Source organism: Myxocyprinus asiaticus, chromosome 48, assembly GCF_019703515.2.
Source record: "Myxocyprinus asiaticus isolate MX2 ecotype Aquarium Trade chromosome 48, UBuf_Myxa_2, whole genome shotgun sequence".
NCBI lineage: Eukaryota > Metazoa > Chordata > Actinopteri > Cypriniformes > Catostomidae > Myxocyprinus > Myxocyprinus asiaticus.
Window position 1 is genome coordinate 15537304 of NC_059391.1, and position 18957 is coordinate 15556260.

The 18957-nt window shown below is 38.5% G+C and overlaps 1 pseudogene; it reads right to left on the minus strand.

Moving 5' to 3' along the window:
* The window catches only part of LOC127437296 (transcription initiation factor TFIID subunit 4-like), an 85495-nt pseudogene that overhangs the window by 2341 nt on the left and 64197 nt on the right, over positions 1-18957 (minus strand).

Consider the following 18957-nt stretch of genomic DNA (forward strand, 5'->3'; position numbering starts at 1 on the left):
GTTTATTTTTCTCTGTGGGAGTCAACTCTTTCGATTCCAGTTTCACCATCTCATACAACTATTATGACTTGACATGAGACAGGGTTGCGTCATCAAATGGAATAAAAAAAATAAAAAAAATCGTTTTTCAAACAGATTACCCTTGTCTTCCACTGGTGGTAAAAACAAATAGTCCCAACAGGAATGCTTTGTGTTCATATTTTATATGAAATCAACCTACAAATGGCTTTCTTATAGCTGAATCTGCATATTAACCATGTGCGACACCGCATCCTCCTGCATGTACATTGTGTTTTGTCTTTGCTATACACTATGCATAATTTAAATTGAATTTAAACTGACTGATCTCAGTTCAATACACACTAGGCTGTCATTGAAGGGTTTTGACGCATGATGCCGCCGATCTCAGTGGAGTTAGTCTTTGGGAGAAACGCCAAAAATCTTCTAAGAAACCTCATTACGTTTTTACATTGAAAACCTGTTTGTATTAAAAGAGTAACATGTCTAGTTTCATCCGATATGCCATTTTAAAATTTTCAGCGATTTATCACAAAACAGTACCCTGTTAAACACTATGACCTCCGGCAAGGACAATGGGACTAAATTACCTTAGAAATTCTATACTCACTGTGCATGATCATATTGAGAATCAATGGGTGCAACCAAAAGCTGGAAAATGTTGCTTTCAGAGGCTTTATATGGAGTTAAGGTGAAAATAAGGTGCATTTCAAACTGTTCTGAGACCAGTGCAGACAGACAGCACACTTGAGGTTAAGTCATCCACTAATTAGGGAGCAAGGGAGCATCCTCTGGCTTTCCTGTGCAGTGCATTCACTCTTAACATCTGGTCAAATGTTTCAGGCTGCAGATAATGTTTGCACCACTCATCATGGTTGACAGAAATGGGACAATGGTAATCAGTACATAGATTCAGAATTTATAACATGGTTTGCAGTGATTGGACAATGCTGGCCATTACTTTGAAATAGAATTATAATCATTTTTGATTGGTAAAATGCTTCAGCACTGGCTAATACTTGTTTGTTTGCAGTGCAGAGCAGAGAGAACATTGAGATTTTGTTGCCAAAGTAGAAAAAACATCAAATAAAAGTCCGTCAAATTTATTTATGCTTTTCCCAAATGCATTTTTCCAAAGCAGCTTTACAGAAAATCAGCTGTAATGTCTGTAATGTCTCAAAAACATGATTAACCAACAATCCCAAAAAAAGCTGACTTTCTATAGCTTGGTATTATTCACAACTTGGGTCTGCTGTCCCCATATGAGTACATCAATTTTCAGGAAACCTATTTGCTCTTTAATAGATTTTTGTTTTTTGCAAGTTTATTAGGGGCTACTAGTTACAAATTAAAAAGGGAAATGAAAAATGCACACAGCAGTTACACTCTGGTCTCAGGAGGTTAAGCTTAGATATACACAAAAGCTTTGTCAAATTAATTTGAAATTGTATTTATCTCAACCTTGAGTAAAAGAATTATGGATTATTGCTTTATTTTTTATTTGAATTGTTTATTTGGACTTTTTCAAAGATTTAATTATAGGATTTTATGTTTAAAATAGTAAAAACAAATGTACAGAAAAGACATTACGCTACAGATCTATGTAAAAACAGCCAGGCCTTGCTCTGATACTTATGTGACCATTTGTGTGATAACGCCCTAGCAGTACTCGAAGATCCTCAGCTTTGTGCTTTTGTGTTTATCAGCACACCTGCACACCATGTGATCGTCTTTTCTCTGCTTTAGGCAAGAGAACCACACCTAACGCCTCGGGCATCAGACTTTTGATCTCAACAGCAGCCTTCAGAGTCAGCGAGTGGGAAAGGGTGAACAAGATAAAATATAATCTATGCTTACATATTACCAAGTCAAGTTGAAAATGAGTTGATGAAATGGAGGGCTCCTGAGCAGCCATTGGATCAGTAAATGTAAGATTATTTACACAGTCCACCTCGAGGGAGAAGAACTTACATCCAATTCACAGGAGAGCAGACAGAGGAGGGAGGATGATCACATGCGTATCATATTCATCAGCTGTACAGGGGGTCTATAGCGTGACATCACTCGGATGGAATGAAGTTAGGGTCTCCAGCCTTCACTGAATACTAAGTACAGTATACGTGAGAAGGTGTAAGACACCCTCCAGGCACAAAACACACACACCACACCCTACAGTAACAACCCACAGCTTTGTGGTATCTGTATCACTCTTGTACACACTCTTACACACCCTGTGTGATTCCGACACTCTCACACACACCCAGGGCTGGCAGACTTTACCACGACATGTTTATGCGGGCAGTTCAGTGCGCAGTCTTGTACAAAGATCTACATTGGTAATATTTCATCATTATTTGAAAATATTCAGGAGAACTTTTTGGGAAGGATGACATACGACACCGAAATCAGAGATTAATGGCAGAATTTTCATTCGTAAACCACACCCAGTACAGACCATACCAGGAAGGTTAGGAAAGAAAGAAGGCACTCTTGTGCTCGGCCTCAGGTTACGAATCACACACACTTAAATAAACCTGAAATCAATGCATTAGATGGCCGTATGTGTTTAGGGAACAATCATAATACGTTAGTGCTGGATTTCAGAGTCTGACTCAATGCCACGCGATAGTTGACACATAAACGTCAAATCAACAAACACTTGTGAATTACTACTTAAAAACACATACCCACTGCACTTAGTGAAAATAAACTACTAACAAAGAGCACTAAAGCAATACGGTAATAAAAATCCCATGTGTAATCACCTAAACTCTAGCCTTTTTAAGAGACACTTTTACTTGCAAACTCGACACTGCAGTACATGAAGTCTGCGTTTCAGTTAGCATGTGTGGGTGAACATGCTCAGGGCATTTTGCCACTATCCTAGTGGTGTGTTAGAGATGGAGCTTGTTAAGCCTGCATAAATGTGTAAAGATATGGATGAATATATTACAGATGTGAGCATTAACATGCCTCAGGCACTGACTGAGATATATTTTTTTTTAAACCACATTAACTGTGGAGTGGAATGTGTAGGGTGCACAAGCGATCTTTTCGAGTGTCATTAGGGTTAAAATTTGTTGTAAACCGTTGAGTTGTGTTTGTGCGTGTTGTGTGTGTAGAACAGCAAACACCTCCAGAGGAACGGACTCCAAACCCTGAAGAGATGCGGAAGCTTAACGTTGTAGGGTTCTGAAAGGCATGAATTGAGCAGAATGGCATAAAATGAATCCTTCAACCAGATGTAAAAGGTCTCGAAATTTTCAAAACAAGCAAGTTTTGCATTTAAGGCCAAAATCCAAGGGTTGCCACACTTTTTGACCAATGAATTTCCATGACCTTTCCAGTTGTTTGTGATTATAATAGTAAAAACTTTTTTATTCAGACTGATTCATAAATGAATCAAAGACTAGTTTGAATGATCATTCAAAAGAATGATTCACAAATTTTACTCTACACATGAACAATAAAGGACAACAGTCTGGTTACGGAAGTGAAAATCCCATTAATTTTTTCCATAGGGGAATTTATTTTTAATGATAACTTAAGACAGATTTACAGTGAGCTCCACGGTTTTTAATCAAGGGTATATGCTTATACTAAAGCCATCTGCGTGATTTTTTTTTTTTTTTTATCTGGATACTTTGCAATAAATTTAAAAAACTTTAAATCAATAGTTAACAATTTTTCATTGTTTTCATTTTTATTCCAACTTCAGGATTTATTAGAACCAGGATGGACAAAAAAGTGTGGCAACGGTTGCGCTCAATATCTAACTGAAGGAATGCTTTACAACAGAACATAACTAAAATAATATAGATTCACTACAGAAATTGACATCACTTTTCCAGGCCTGGAAAACACAATATTAAAATTCCCTGATACTTCCAGTTTTTCCATGACGGTGGGGACAGTGAAAACCAAACCATAGAGGAGAAGTTGTGTTAAAAAGTAATTTTAAGCCACCTAACAACTGAGAAGCTTGAGAATTCCCTCAACTCAAAGTGACCCAAACACCAACCAAAAAACCCTCTACACTCTAGAAAAAAAAACCCCAGCTAGAAATAAAAAACCCTTCTTACTCCACCTCATTCCTCCAAATAACTGTGAGCACTTCTGGCCTCCAAAGGTTAGAGAGAGCCTTAGGGTGCTGTGTGTCTGCAGAGTTTGGGGAAATGACTTGCCTTGCCTCTGCACAAAACTACAGCCTGGGGCCATTCAACCCTGCTCCACTTCACTTTAACCCTTTACTATCCAGCTTATGACAGACTTTCACTCTGATCCAGGACCATCTATCCTTAAGTGATTCCAAAACCTGATGTTTGAGGAACATGGTTGGGCCTCAAACCAGGAATTAAGTGGTATCTTCAACCAACAACTCTTTATAGATCCTCAGAGAAGGTCAAGTGGTGGAAACAGAGGTGCCATGAGATGGTGCTCAGAAGTGTCAGAAGGAAGAGCACGAGAAGATAAAACCATGGTCACTTTTCTGCCCCATTTAAAGTGCAATCCTGGTTTGTAGTTTGGTGTGTGCATTAACTATGGATTTAATCTGTAAAATAGTTGACACTACACATAATTAAAAAGTCTTGCTTTAGGGAAGGAGATTTTCTAATTAGTGAAATGGTGGCAAAGCTGCAGTTCCTTTGCCTCCAGTGAAGTTAAGGAGCTGATGGGCAGAGCTGGAATAAAATCCAGGCCTATGGCCAAGACCATAACAGAGGCATATGAGACTTTGTGGTGTTCCATCATTACCATACCTCATAATTAACTTGAGACAACAAAATATGGAAAGCAAAAAACATGTAATATTTGCAAGCATATAAACATCTAATGTCTGCATATTGGTGCAATTGATGAAGATGCCAACTTTAAATATAATGTGTCACTGAATTCTTGTCACTGAACACCTAAGTCTAATATTCTGGCATTTTTACTGATCGGATTGATATTCAATCAAATAAATGAAGAAAAAATGTGTCTCTCCTACAAGTTACAAACCAAAGTTTAACACACGAGGTTAGGGGTTTAAATCCCTAAACCCAACACAAGCAATAGTATTAGTAAGAGTGTAATAACTGTAATAATTAGTAATAATTGTTGCAAAATGGCAGAAATCAAATCATAATGAGATGGTGGTTCAATTTGTCTGTTTTTTCGGGAACTTGGAAAGGGGTTTTATGCAGGTCGATCAAATCGAAAACATTAACCAAGAAAACAAATGCATGACTGGCATTTAGCGACATTTAAAGTTCTAAAATTTGCCATAATTTATTGCCAAAAATATACTAAACTCTAAATCAGAATAGACGTCAACCCTACCTCTGTGAGAAACCTTTAATGCCAAAACACTCTGCACAGGTACGCGAACGCAGACGCATCTGGCAACGCAAGCTCGATTTCACGCATCGTTGCATTCTGAAATGTGTCAGACCACAATTCATAACAACAAACCTGACTTTCATTGTCAACGTTGCCGCAAGGGACACTATAGCGCGATAAGTGTGAGATTTCTCTTTTTATTAACTACTGTCATGGCATAAGCAACAGTTTGATGAGAATATTACTGAGCAAGTAAAATATATTTATACCAACTTACCTGAATAAAAACACATCCAGTTAAATGGCAGAGATGTTTGAATGTAACTATATTGCCCCCTTAATTACGGAGGTTTGTTCCCGCCATGGTATCGCAAGAACGTATGATAAGTACATTAAACCGGAACGTGTGTTGGCAGTGCATTGGCCAAGTGCTCGCATATGTGTTCATGTACTTGCATAATGTTTGTTTCGGCCTTTAGTGTAAAACCCTCAGTAAGGCTGAATCATCCAGGCTTCATCTGTTGGAGCTGCCATCGCTCCTGATCTGCTGACCTGCAAAATTGAGACGAAGTAGAGATGTTCCTGTTCCTGACAGCACGCTGCGCGAGTGTTTGTAGCCTGCTAGCCTGCTTAGCATTGCTTATTCTTATTCTCAAACGTTCATCGTTTTATCCTTTGTCATTTTACTGCGTTTCGTGTTTTTCTGCTTTTCTACTGTTTCATACAGAGTATTTTACCTGTTGCTGCTGGCGCTAAGTCTGTGTTTGTAACCTGCTAGCTTTTTAGCATTGCTTATCTATCTGTTTTCAGCTTTTAATCTTTAACATCTGCCATTTTTCAGTGCACATCGGGTTTCCCCCCACATTCTCTTATTTTGATTCAATTGCGTGCATTTTCCACGTGCATCCGCTGTCTATTTTTATCGCGATTAAACTGCACGCATTTTACAGTGCGCACCCGTTTTTCTCCTCTGTGTTACACGGATTATTGCATCGATCTCAAAGCACCGCTTATCAAGAACAACAATAACAACAAACAATTGCGTGAGGGATTTACATCGATCTCAAACCCTCACCGCTCAGGAACAACCAATAACAACAACAAAAAATTGTGGTAAGTCATGGCATCTGCTTATGTTATTTCTTCCTGCATTGCATGTCACATGATTACTATAGCTTCTTCCGTCAGCAGTGAGGGATTCACATGTGATAAATGTAAGGAATTAGTCAGGCTGACAGAGAAGGTTAATGAGTTAGAGACGCATCTGAGCGCTAGTGGAGGTCAGTGAGAAAGAGAAGCCGGTAGATACTGTTTCGGATGCGGGTAGTACAGCGAGCAACACACACACTTTGGTTCTGAATCTAGAGCACCCGCAGCAGGGCGTTTGGGTGATGTCTTGGTGGCATACTCGCTCAGCAAAGCGACACCACTCTCCCATTCCTGTTAGGGTTTCCAATTAATTCTCCCCACTCAGAATCATGTTGAAAGAGCCTTAATAATTGGTGATTCTTTTATAAGGAACGTGGAAATAGAGACTCTAGCCACTATTGTTTTTTTTGTAATTAACATTTTTTATTTTTTTAAAAATAAAAAAAATTATTTTTCTTATAATAACAAGTTTATTAAAAATTTAAAAAAAAAATGTATTTAATAAAAATTTATTAAATCTTATAACAAGAAACACACACACACACACACACACACACACAACATTTAAACCCACAACCCACCCTCCCCAAAAAACAATCCTGTGGTCACACATAAGTAAATATATACATACATACACATACATATACACACATAATAATCATACTCACTTAAAAACTATACTACAATACTCTCTCCACACCCCACCCGAGAGCCCCCCAAAAATTCCAAATACCCACCCCATTTCCTTTTCCAAAAGCCGCAATCACCTCTCCCAAAGCATCTGCCTCCTTGGGGGTGGGGGGGGGGGGGTGCTACTCCCAAAAATAGTACAAAGCAGGTGGCGCAGTTGTAAATACCTATAAAACTGAGGTCTGGGGATCCCAAAATGTTGGACAAAGTTTTCAAACGATCTCAACACTCCACTCTCATATAGGTCACTGAGTGTAGCAAACCCCCTCACAATCCACTCTGGCCAGCAGAAAGGGGACTTGCCAATACACAATCTTGGGTTCTGCCATATGCTCGAGGCAACATTTAAATAAGTGTCCAATTTAAACAATCTGGACACTTTTGTCCATACCAAGTGTAAATGTGAAATAACGGGGTGTAGCTTATCTTTTCCGATTAGTTTGATAGAGATGCTTTGTAATGGCGAAATAGGGGCAAGAACTACCTGTTCAATAACAAACCAGGGAGGGGCTCTCTCAGGTGGAAGTGACCAATGAGCCAAATGTCTGAGACTGAACGCATAGTAATGAAACAAAATCTTGGGTAGGCCTAGCCCACCTTTGTCTATCGGCCTATGTAACTTATTAAAATGCAATCTGGGACGTTTACCATTCCAAATGAAGGACTTCGCTATGCTATCAAATTGCTTGAAATAAGAGAGGGGGACATCTACAGGGAGAGATTGTAGCAGGTAGTTAAATTTTGGAATACAATTCATTTTAATAACATTAACCTTACCAATCATCAATAAATGTAATGAAGCCCACCTGCCCACATCGCTCGAAAACCTTTTTAATAAAGGGACAAAATTAACAAACAAAATCAGACAAATTTGCTGGGAATAAAATCCCCAAATACTTAAAGCCCTGTTTGGGCCACTGGAATGCGCCCAGCTGGAAAGCAGTTACTGGACAGTACGCTGTCAGAGCCAAAGCTTCGGATTTAGACCAACTGACTTTGTATCCTGGGAACTTGGAAAGGAATGAATAATTCTGTGGAGGCAAGGCATAGATCTAGTAGGTTCAGAGACAAATAATAAAATATCATCTGCGTAAAGCAGAAGCTTATGCACCACACCTCCCGCCACCACCCCTGGAAAATCATCCTCCTTTCTTATCGCGGCTGCTAATGGTTCCAGGGCAAGACAGAACAATAATGGGGAAAGAGGGCAACCCTGCCGAGTGCCCATAACCAGAGTAAAAAAATCTGAAATTAATCCATTTGTTTGTACCGCTGCTACAGGGTGTCAATAAAGTAACTTAATCCAACCAATAAATGTACTCCCGAACCCATACATTTCCAAAATCTAATATCAAACGCCTTTTCGGCATCAAGTGAGATGGCAGCGACCGGAGACTGATCATTCGCTACTGACCACATGATATTGATGAGACGCCTGATGTTATCAGAAGAGCTGCGGCCCCGAATAAACCCCACCTGATCTGTATGTATAAGAGATGTCATAACCTTACTTAATCGGTTAGCCAAAATTTTTGACAACATCTTTACATCTAGTTGGATCAGGGAGATTGGACGGTAACTTTTACACTCGCTTGGATCTTTGTCCTTTTTAAGAATCAGACTGATCCGGGTTTGTGTCATGGTTGGAGGAAGCTTTCCATTCTTTAATGATTCAGTATAAACTTCTAGCAAAAGTGGAGCCAGTTCTGTAGCATAGGATCAACAAAATTCTGTGGCAAAACCATCTGGCCCTGGAGCCTTGCTAGTAGGTAAGGACTTAATTACCTCGTCAAGCTCCTTCAAGGTTATCTCAGAATCAAGAGAGTTTTTTTTTGCTCAGTCTTCAGTTTAGGAAGATCTAATTGTTCCACAAGACTTGGAACTATAAAGATCAAGATAGAACTCTTTAAAGGCATTATTAATATCAATGGCTGAGGTAAAAATTTCACCACCAGCAGATTTCACTGAGGGAATGATAGAAAGAGACTCTCTCTGCTTTATATATCTAGCCAAAAGCTTCCCTGCTTTGTCCCCCGACTCAACGTATGACTGTCTTGCCCTGAATAACCAAAACTCCACTTTCTGCAACAAAATAGTATTATATCTATATTTCAGTCGGGTCAATTCTCTGAGGCCATCAGATGACATATGGTGCTTCAGCTCTGCCTCGGCACTTTTAATATTTCCTTCCAACTCCACGAGTTCTCGTGCTTTGGATTTTTTGATGAATGAGGCATACTGTATGATCCGACCCCTAAGAACCGCCTTAAGTGCCTCCCAAGCCACGCCCACAGAGGATACCGAAGACCAGTTGGTCTCCATATAAACACTGATTTCAGTCTTTAACATTTGTTGGAAATCAGGATTTTGCAAAAGGGATACATTAAGGCACCAACTATATGATTTCTTTTTCTCCATATGTGGCAACACTTCTAAACTCACCAAGGCGTGATCCGAGAATAAAATGTTTCCAATTGAGCAATCAACAACAGATGAAATGAGGGATTTGGACTCTCTTGCTCTTACTTGAGCCAACACTAAAGAAAACATGTCCACCCCATATCTTCCCAAATTTTTCAGCTTCCTGCGGGGAAAGATGCGTTTCTTGAAGAAACACTATATCAATTTTCTTATGTTTAAGAAATAACCTTCCTTCTTTTTATGGGGTGCCCCAACCCATTCACATTCCATGTGGAGAGAGACAGTACACTCATATTAACATTTGACATTTTGATATAATAGAAAAATAAATTGTGTGCCAAAAACAAAATTAAGACCACCACATTTCAACATTAATGCAAACCCCGAACTTCCCCCCGAACAACACAAACAGAAAAAAGAAAAACGTGCGCATTAACCCCGCGCACAAAAGCGCCAACCAGCGTCAATCCCTTTAAACTCAAAGAGTCCATGTATGCCTACGAGAGCCCCCGCGACAACTTTGCCATCGGATTGCTCAATTTTGCCTCACAAATTTGTAAGGCAAAATTACATAACATCAAATATTTTGTAAAACAAACCCCAGCCAATAGGCAGAATAAACACAATGAACGTGTAGACTCATTCACAGAACAAGGTGTGTTCCTTAAAACAAATTCCAGCCGATATAAAGCTGTTCAGTTTCCTCGGACAGACAAACAAATCTTTAGTGAGCCAGCTGATGAGTGCAGCAAATGACGTAATCATTCCAATGTCTCACGAAAATACTCCACAAATCATACTCCAGCCAGCAGGAGGCAAAAGCACAAACAACTGACAGATTCATCCATAAATGTCCCGAAGAAGTGTTAACAAAATAAGCTCCAAACGCTAGGCGGAAACAGCACAAAAGGAAACGAAACACGCATCCCGGTTCCTTGGATGGTCAAGAGTCATTCACTCGGAGGCCGCATAAAAGTATATCCCATGATTTACACAGTCCGCCAACTTTATAAAAGACATCCTTTGTGTGGGCATGTAGATAATTTGCGGCCATCCGTAGTGTCAATTCTCAGTCTGCCCGGGAACTTCATTTTAAAAGTGATCTTCCGTCAATGCAGAAGTTTATTTAAGGAAAAGTGTTAATCCACAAAACAAAACAAACTCCAGCCACTCGGCGGAGCCAACACAAAAAGAAACAAAAATGGCGCCCAGCTTCCTCTGAAAGCCAGAGTTTGTACAGTGAGTCAATCCACTCACAAGAAAAACACCCAATGACTACTCACCCATTGTTTTAATAAAAGACATTACCTGATTGGGACATGTAAATACTTTGCTGCCGTCCTTGGTGTTTATTCTCAGTCTGGATGGAAACATCAGAGCAAAAGTGATCTTGCGCTGATGTAAGAGTTTCTTGCATTCCTTAAACCGATCGCGTTTCTCTCTTGTCGAGTTCGGGAACAAGAAAATATTGTAATTCTTCCAAGAAAGCTTTCCTTTGCTCCTCGCCTGGCACAACACGAGATCTTTATCAGATGATCTCAAAAATTTGGCCAGAAACGATCGGGGCCTTTCTCCCTCAGCAGATCTGTGAGTTGGGACTCTGTATATATGGATAACTCTGCCCTCCTCATGCTCAGGAATTCCAACAATTCAAATGTTATTCCTGCGGCTTCTATTCTCAAGATCTTCAAGCTTTTCAAGAACACGTTCCAAATCAACTTTGGTCGCGGGCGGATTAGCGGCTAATTCCCTCTCTGATGACTCCAAATAATCGACTCGTCTCTCAACATCTGTCACTCTTGTGACTAACTCGGAGAATTTTTTTCCATTGCCGTAATCGATCGACGTATTACAGCGATATCCTCCAAGTCCGCAAGTACCTTCGTCAACATCACTGACATGTTGGACAGCTGACGCTGGATTTCTTCCCCGCCGTGCCATCCAAATCGAGTCCCCGGTCTACAGGCCTGTCTGGGCTTTCATCTTGAACCCGTAAGTGTCTTTTAATGTCTCCAGAGCCTGAGGATTTTGACTTCTTTGCCATGTTTACCTCAAACAGCAAATGTGTAACTGGGTGTATCAAATTTCACCGGATTATATCACGAAAATAATTTAAAAAAATTAGCAAAGTGCGCAGAGCTGTCCCTCACATGTCTGCCCTTCACATGGCGTCAATAAAGGTCAATCCTCTAGCCACTATTGTTAAATGGGGCTCGAGCGTCTGACATCAGATCAAATTTACAAGTGCTGGCCAATGCTAAATGTAAATTTTCTAAATTTTTTATTCATGTCGGCACTAGTGATGTCCGGCTTTGCCAGATGGAGATAATGTTAAAGAGGTGTGTGAACTTGCAAAAACTATGTCAGACACTGTAATATGCTCTGGCCCCCTCCCTGCTCATCGTGGTGACGAGGCTTATAGTAGTGTCACTGAATGGCTGGATGTCTGAGTGGTGTCCGGAGAATAGCATAGGATTTATAGACAATTGGAAGAGTTTTTGGGGTAAGATCTGACCTGCTAAAGAGAGACGGACTCCATCCCTCCAGGGAAGGTGGCGCTCTCCTCTCTAGTAATTTGGCTCATAGTCTTAATATCGATAGTATCTGACTAACTGGGACTCAGGTCAGGAAGCAGACAAACTGGTTAATCCGAACATCTGCTAGCTGCCTTGAGACATCACACAGGTCACATAAACAACACAGACTGTGTCTGTTCCCCGAACTACCAAACACAAAACTCTTACTAAATCATTTAGAAAAAATTTGATTAAGGTCAAACTTGAAAAAAAAAAAAAAAAAAAAAAACTTTTTTAAAGATAAATATCATATGAAGGTAGGGCTACTAAACATTAGATTTCTTTCAGCCAAAACACTAATTGTAAATTAAATGATTACAGATCATAGTTTGGATGTGCTCTGTTTGACTGAAACCTGGCTTAAACCAGATGAATATATTAGTTTAAATGAATCTACTCCCCCAGGTTATTGTTATAAACAAGAGCCTCATCTGAAGGGTCGAGGAGGTGGTGTTGCTACAATTTACAGTGAAGTTTTTGGTGTTAGAGGACAGGATATAAGTTTAAGTCTTTGACAAAATTAGTTTTTGAGCTAATAATGCTTAATGTGACACCATCAGATATATATATAAAAAACCTGCTACAGTAATCACCCGGGCCTTATTCTGATTTCCTTGGTGAATTTGCTCATTTTTTATCAGATCTTGTAGTTACTGTAGATAGATCCTTAATTGTTGGTGACTTCAACGTTCACATAGATATTGAAAATGACACATTGGGATTAGCATTTATCGATATTCTCAACTCTCTTGGAGTCAGACAAAATGTGACAGGACAAACTCATTGCCATAATCATATGCTAGATTTAATTCTGTCATATGGAGTTGATGTTGATACTATAGAAATTCTTCTGCAGAGCAATGACATCTCAGATCATTACCTCATCTCTTGTGTGCTGTGATCAGCTAATGTTAATCTACACCACGCTATCGTTAAGGTAGAACTATTCTTTTGAGCACTAAAGATAGCTAATAATCTTCCAGATCTAGCTCATACACTCAAGCCCCAAAGTCTAGAAGAACTTGATGAAATAACAGAAAATATAAATACAGTCTTCTCTAGCACTCTTGATAGTGTCGCCCCCATTCGATTAAAGAAAATTAAAGAAAAAAGCCCCGCACCATGGTACAATGATCACACAAAAATAAAACATTTGAGGTATTTCATGGTGCATGGAAGGATTGTGTCTGTAGCTACAGCTATAGCACTAAAAGCTGCCAGGTCAGTATATTTTAGCAAACTCATAGAAAATAACCACAACAATCCTAGGTGTTTATTCAGTACTGTGGCTAAATTGGTTAGGAATAAAGCCTCAACTGAACCAGATATTCAGTCACAGTACAGAAGTAATGACTAAATGAATTTCTTTACTGATAAAATTGATATAATTGAAATAGAATTATGCAATCATCTGTCACAGTACCTCAGAAAACAGTGTCTCATAATTTTCCTCATGTGCAACTTCAATCTTTCACTGTCATAGGTCATGAAGAGCTAACATAACTTATAGAAACATCAAAAGCCACAACATGTATGTTAGATCCAATACCAACTAAGCTCTTAAAAGAGGTATTCCCTGTAATCTCAGAACCTTTTCTTAATATTATTAACTCCTCGCTATCCTTAGGACATGTCCCAAGAAACTTTAAAATGGTAGTTATCAAACCGCTTATTAAGAAGCCACAACTTAATCCTGGAGAACTGGCTAATAATAGACCGATTTAAAATCTCCCGTTTATGTCGAAAATACTAGAAAAGGTAGTGTCCTCCCAACTATGTTCATTTCTACAGAGAAATAGTATATATGAACAATTTCAGTCAGGATTTAGGCCCCATCACAGTACAGAGACTGCACTTATCAGAGTTACAACAAATGACTTGCTCTTATCATCTGATCGCGGCTGCATTTCACTTCTAGTGCCTTTAGATCTTAGTGCTGCCTTCGACACGACAGATCACTGCATTTTCTTGAATAGGCTAGAGAATTATGTTGGCATTTGTGGACCTGCATTAGCATGGTTTAGGTCCTATTTAGCAGACCGCTACCACTTTGTCTATGTAAATGAAGAATTGTCGAACCAAACAAAAGTATGGAGTGCCACAGGGATCAGTTTTAGGGCCTCTGCTATTCTCCTTGTATATGCTTCCCCTGGGAGATATTATCAGGAATCGTGGAATAAGTTTCCACATTTATGCCGACGATACCCAACTTTATATTTCTTCTAAACTCAACGAAAATTCACAATTCTCCAAATTAGCAGAGTGTATCAATGAAATCAAAGATTGGATGGCCACAAATTTCCTTCTACTCAATTCCGACAAAACAGAGGTACTAATTATTGGACCAAAAACCTCTAAGAACCAGCCGCTAAAATATAATTTGACTCTGTGGATGTACTGTTACAGCGAAGATATTTGATACCAATCTGTCCTTTGAAAATCAAATTACCAGCGTAGAACAGCATTCTTCCACCTAAGAAATACTGCTAAATTACGACATATGCTCTCTGTTGCTGATGCCGAAAAACTAAATGTTCATGACCTCAAGACTAGATTATTGTAATGCATTACTGGGAGGATGTCCAGAAAGATCAATAAATAAACTTCAATTGGTTCAAAATGCAGCAGCCAGAGTGATGACTAGAACCAAGAAATGATCATATAGCCCCATTTTATCATCGTTACATTGGTTACCTCTTAAATTTCGTATTCATTTTTAAATTCTGTTGACTACGTACAAAGCTTTGAATGGTCTAGCTCCGCAGTACTTAACTGACCTTCTACCATGCTATATTCCATCATGTTCATTACGATCGCAAAATTCTGTCCTGTTAATAGTTCATAGAATATCAAAATCCAAAAAAAGAGGTAGATCCTTTTCATATTTGTCTCCTAAACTATGGAATATTCTCCCTAACACTGTTCAAAATGCAGACACACACACTCAGTTTAAGTCTAGACTAAAGACTCATCTATTTAGCCAGACATACACTTAATTTATCCTTCAACTCACAATTAGGCTGCTTTAGTTAAGTCTGCCGGAACCAGAAACCAGAAACATTGATCATGATCTACGACTCTGCAATAAATTGAATGGCATCTATGCTAATATTATTCTATTTGTATCCCTGTCTCAACCTCGGGACTCCTAGCCTGAGGTCACCAGAACCGGCTGGATCCAGCTCCATTCCTGCTTCATGTTGGACCCTACTGCTACGTGTCTCTGAGTGATGACGACAAAATGCAGCCGGTGCCAGCCAAACATCACTTCAGTCTATTACGATGGACTTCAGAGGATGAAACTGATGCCAACTTCAACCATAAGACATGGGATACATCATATGCCATTGCCTGAACCTTGGATTTTGGATTGACCTCACCGAAATTACCGGCCGGTTGAACTGTGTTGCACCTCACTGATCTCTGCCTACATCAGCTCGGTCTAATGATGGACTACACTCTTATAATGGAATACATAGACTATCAATTAATTGCCAACAAAACCCTTCATCAGCCAACTAACAAGGACAATGTATCTATGTGAACTTTTGCAGTTAATCCAGGATGAACTTCAAAGAAATTAGTCATTAATTTTACAGTTCTTACAAAACCTTTGTTTAAACACTGACCCTCAACACTTACTTAGTTTAATAATTTTAAACCATGACTTGCACTATACATAAGTAATCTTGGCATTATATTCATGATGTTAGCCAGAGGGGAACTGGCCCCACAGTGAGCCTGGTTTCTCCCAAGGTTATTTTTCTCCATTAACCAACATCTTATTGAGTTTTATGTTCTTTGCCACTAGTGCCCGACCGATATATCTATACACTATACAAGTAAAAATGACTTGACATCTTGTCCAGAACTTTCCAACAATAATTATGCTTAATCCCCACAAAAAAGCAAACAAACAATTTAAATGTACCCTGAAAACGTACGTCTGCAGAATTTGTGTGGTAAATTTCCATGCTGCATATTTACCAAAATCAAGCGATTGCAACTATTCTGCACCCGTTTTTGAAACACCATCACCCTTTTCTCGCTGTTTTTTACTCTCTCAGCACAAAGAACCGGGATGCTTCAGGCAGCACTTGCGGGAGAACAAACATTCTTCCTACATCTGCGTGGAATTCAAACAGCTCTCCCACATTGTGTTTGCTCTATATAAAAAAAAAAGGGCACTTGTCAACAGCTTACATGGCTACAAGGTACATATTAAGCTCCAGGGCGATGCTATACAAATACATAAAGTAGCTCAACAAAGATATTGGCATGATGGTCTTAAAAACACTCTTTTAGCTTGGAGTACAAAAATACTCCATTAATGTGGACTGGAATGGTGAATGTCTAAACCAGTGGTTCTCAAACTTATTTGTACCAAGGCACATCTTTGTAAATATTAAATTTCCAAGGCACACCATTTTTTTCCTCAAAATACAATGATGCACACATCCTCATAAATGTGAAATAAACTGTATTAAACCTGAAACACAAATCAGAAATTAAAAATGGACTTGAAACCATGGTAAATTATATCTGTGAAAAAAAATATTTAAAAAAATGTACTACTCAAATTTCATGGAATATTTGAAAAAAGGTTATACGCAAACATTTTTATTTAGGAAAAAAATGCAAAAGAATAATGATGGATAAAAATAATATGATGATTATAAAACAATGTTTGTTTATTTTTTGGAAATTGCATTGACCTGGAATTTGCATAAGTGTGATGCCATGCAGCATCTTGGTAGTCTCATTATAAAGTGTGAGCATTTCAACAGGATATGCAATTTTAATAGGTTTTTGCAGTCTGGCAGTGCGTGGTTATAATGTTACAATGCGCACCTCCGTCAGAAGCAGAATAAGGTTCGGTTCGGTGTGCTGTCATCCTCTCACAGTTGTGCAAAGAGGCTCTTATTGTTAATGACATTTCATGATTATTTTTTTGAGATTTTGCTTATGATGATTTAGACGAGGACGCTGATACGCTGTTAACTGGTATCACTCATTTTATGGAATCATGCATTTTATTTGACTCGCTATTTTTCTCAGAAACTTGAGAAACTGAGACTGAGAAAACGGCGCTTTGCAAAACTAACGTGCCTCTTTTAAAAGTACTTGGTATATGACGCAAAATGCATCAGGGAATTTTTATTCTGATTGTAGATTGCAATAATAAGTTCATAACTTTGGGTGTAAGATCAGCTGTCACTTGCACTGGTGCAGCCAAATAATTGTACGAATTCAAACGCAGTAATTTTCACTCGCAAATGCTGAAGCTCTACAAATTCCATGGCACACCGGCACACCGTTTGAGAACCACTGGTCTAAACAACTATTAATTTTGTGCATCTTACCACATTCAAAATTGTTGAAGTTGATATGACACTTCTGTGGCGACGGAACAGATTTAACAAATAATCTTTCATTTATATTAGTTAATTTATGAATGGTAAAACATAAACCCGCTGTGATGGCTTTTGTGTTTCTACCCTGGATAAACACGATGTATAAAGAGCAATAGTAAGTGCTGTAATGGTAGCTGAACAGCTGGAGGGAATCAGGAGGGTAAGCTGAGATGGTACCAATAGCCCTCTGGCTTCTACATACACAGATGGTCATTGAGGTAATATGAAACATATTATTTACCCAACCAACCAGAGATCTCTGGGAGCGAAAAAAAAAAAAAAAAGAAAAAAAAAAAATGCAGGAAATCCATGAACAGTGTATAACCGAGGAAATGCATTGACATAATGCATGTAATATATGATGAAAACTAACACCACAATGTATAACAACTGGAGAAAACCACATCCATGATATTTATTGTAATTTATGAAACTGACAAACAAGATGTATAAAGCAATTGACGAAATTCATAAACATGAGGTATACAGCAACTAATGAAATCTACAACCACATTGTAACAATTACAGAAATCCACAACCAATGAAGTATATAACAACGGAGGAAATCCATGACCACAATGTATATAACAACTGACAACACCCCCCCCCCCCAAAAACAAACCACACAAAATATATAAAAATGGACTAATTCCACAATCACAATGTATAGTACATAAAGTAAGAATTGCCAACATCCACAACAACGATATATAAAACAACTGAGGATATCTAAGACTACAACATACAATAACAATTGACGAAATATAGGCTACAACAACTATGTATTAATTTTTTTTTTTTAAATGAAATTAATTACCACAATTTTTATAACCATTTATATGGATGTTTTGTTTTTATTCTTTAAGCTGTCAACAAACACACTGGAAAGTATTGTTATGCTACAATCTTACACCATTTTACCCTTGAACATGACTTCAATATAAATAACAACTGATGAAATTCGGAACCACAAAGTATATAAAACATAAAATCCAAGGCTAAGTTGTATATAACAATTCAGGATCATGGCTGTTCTGTTTTACTTATTTAAGCTACCAACAAACAGACAAGTTTCAAGCTATTAAACACTCAAGCAAGACTGAGTGTTTTGAGTCAGATTGTTCTGGTTAATAAACTCTGGAAAGGTGTTTACATTTAGATTTAGCTGCAAATGCTAAAATGCAGATAGAGATCAGACTGTGTGACTTTTATTTCTTGCAAGGTTGTGACTTGTTCCAACTGATGAGATGGAGAAGTGAGAAACTAAATGCAGGGAAAGGACAGGCAGAGAGAGAGAAAGAGAGCAAGGAGTGAAGTGGTAGAGTACGACTTGAATTTAATATTTCATGATCGCCTGAAGGATTTTT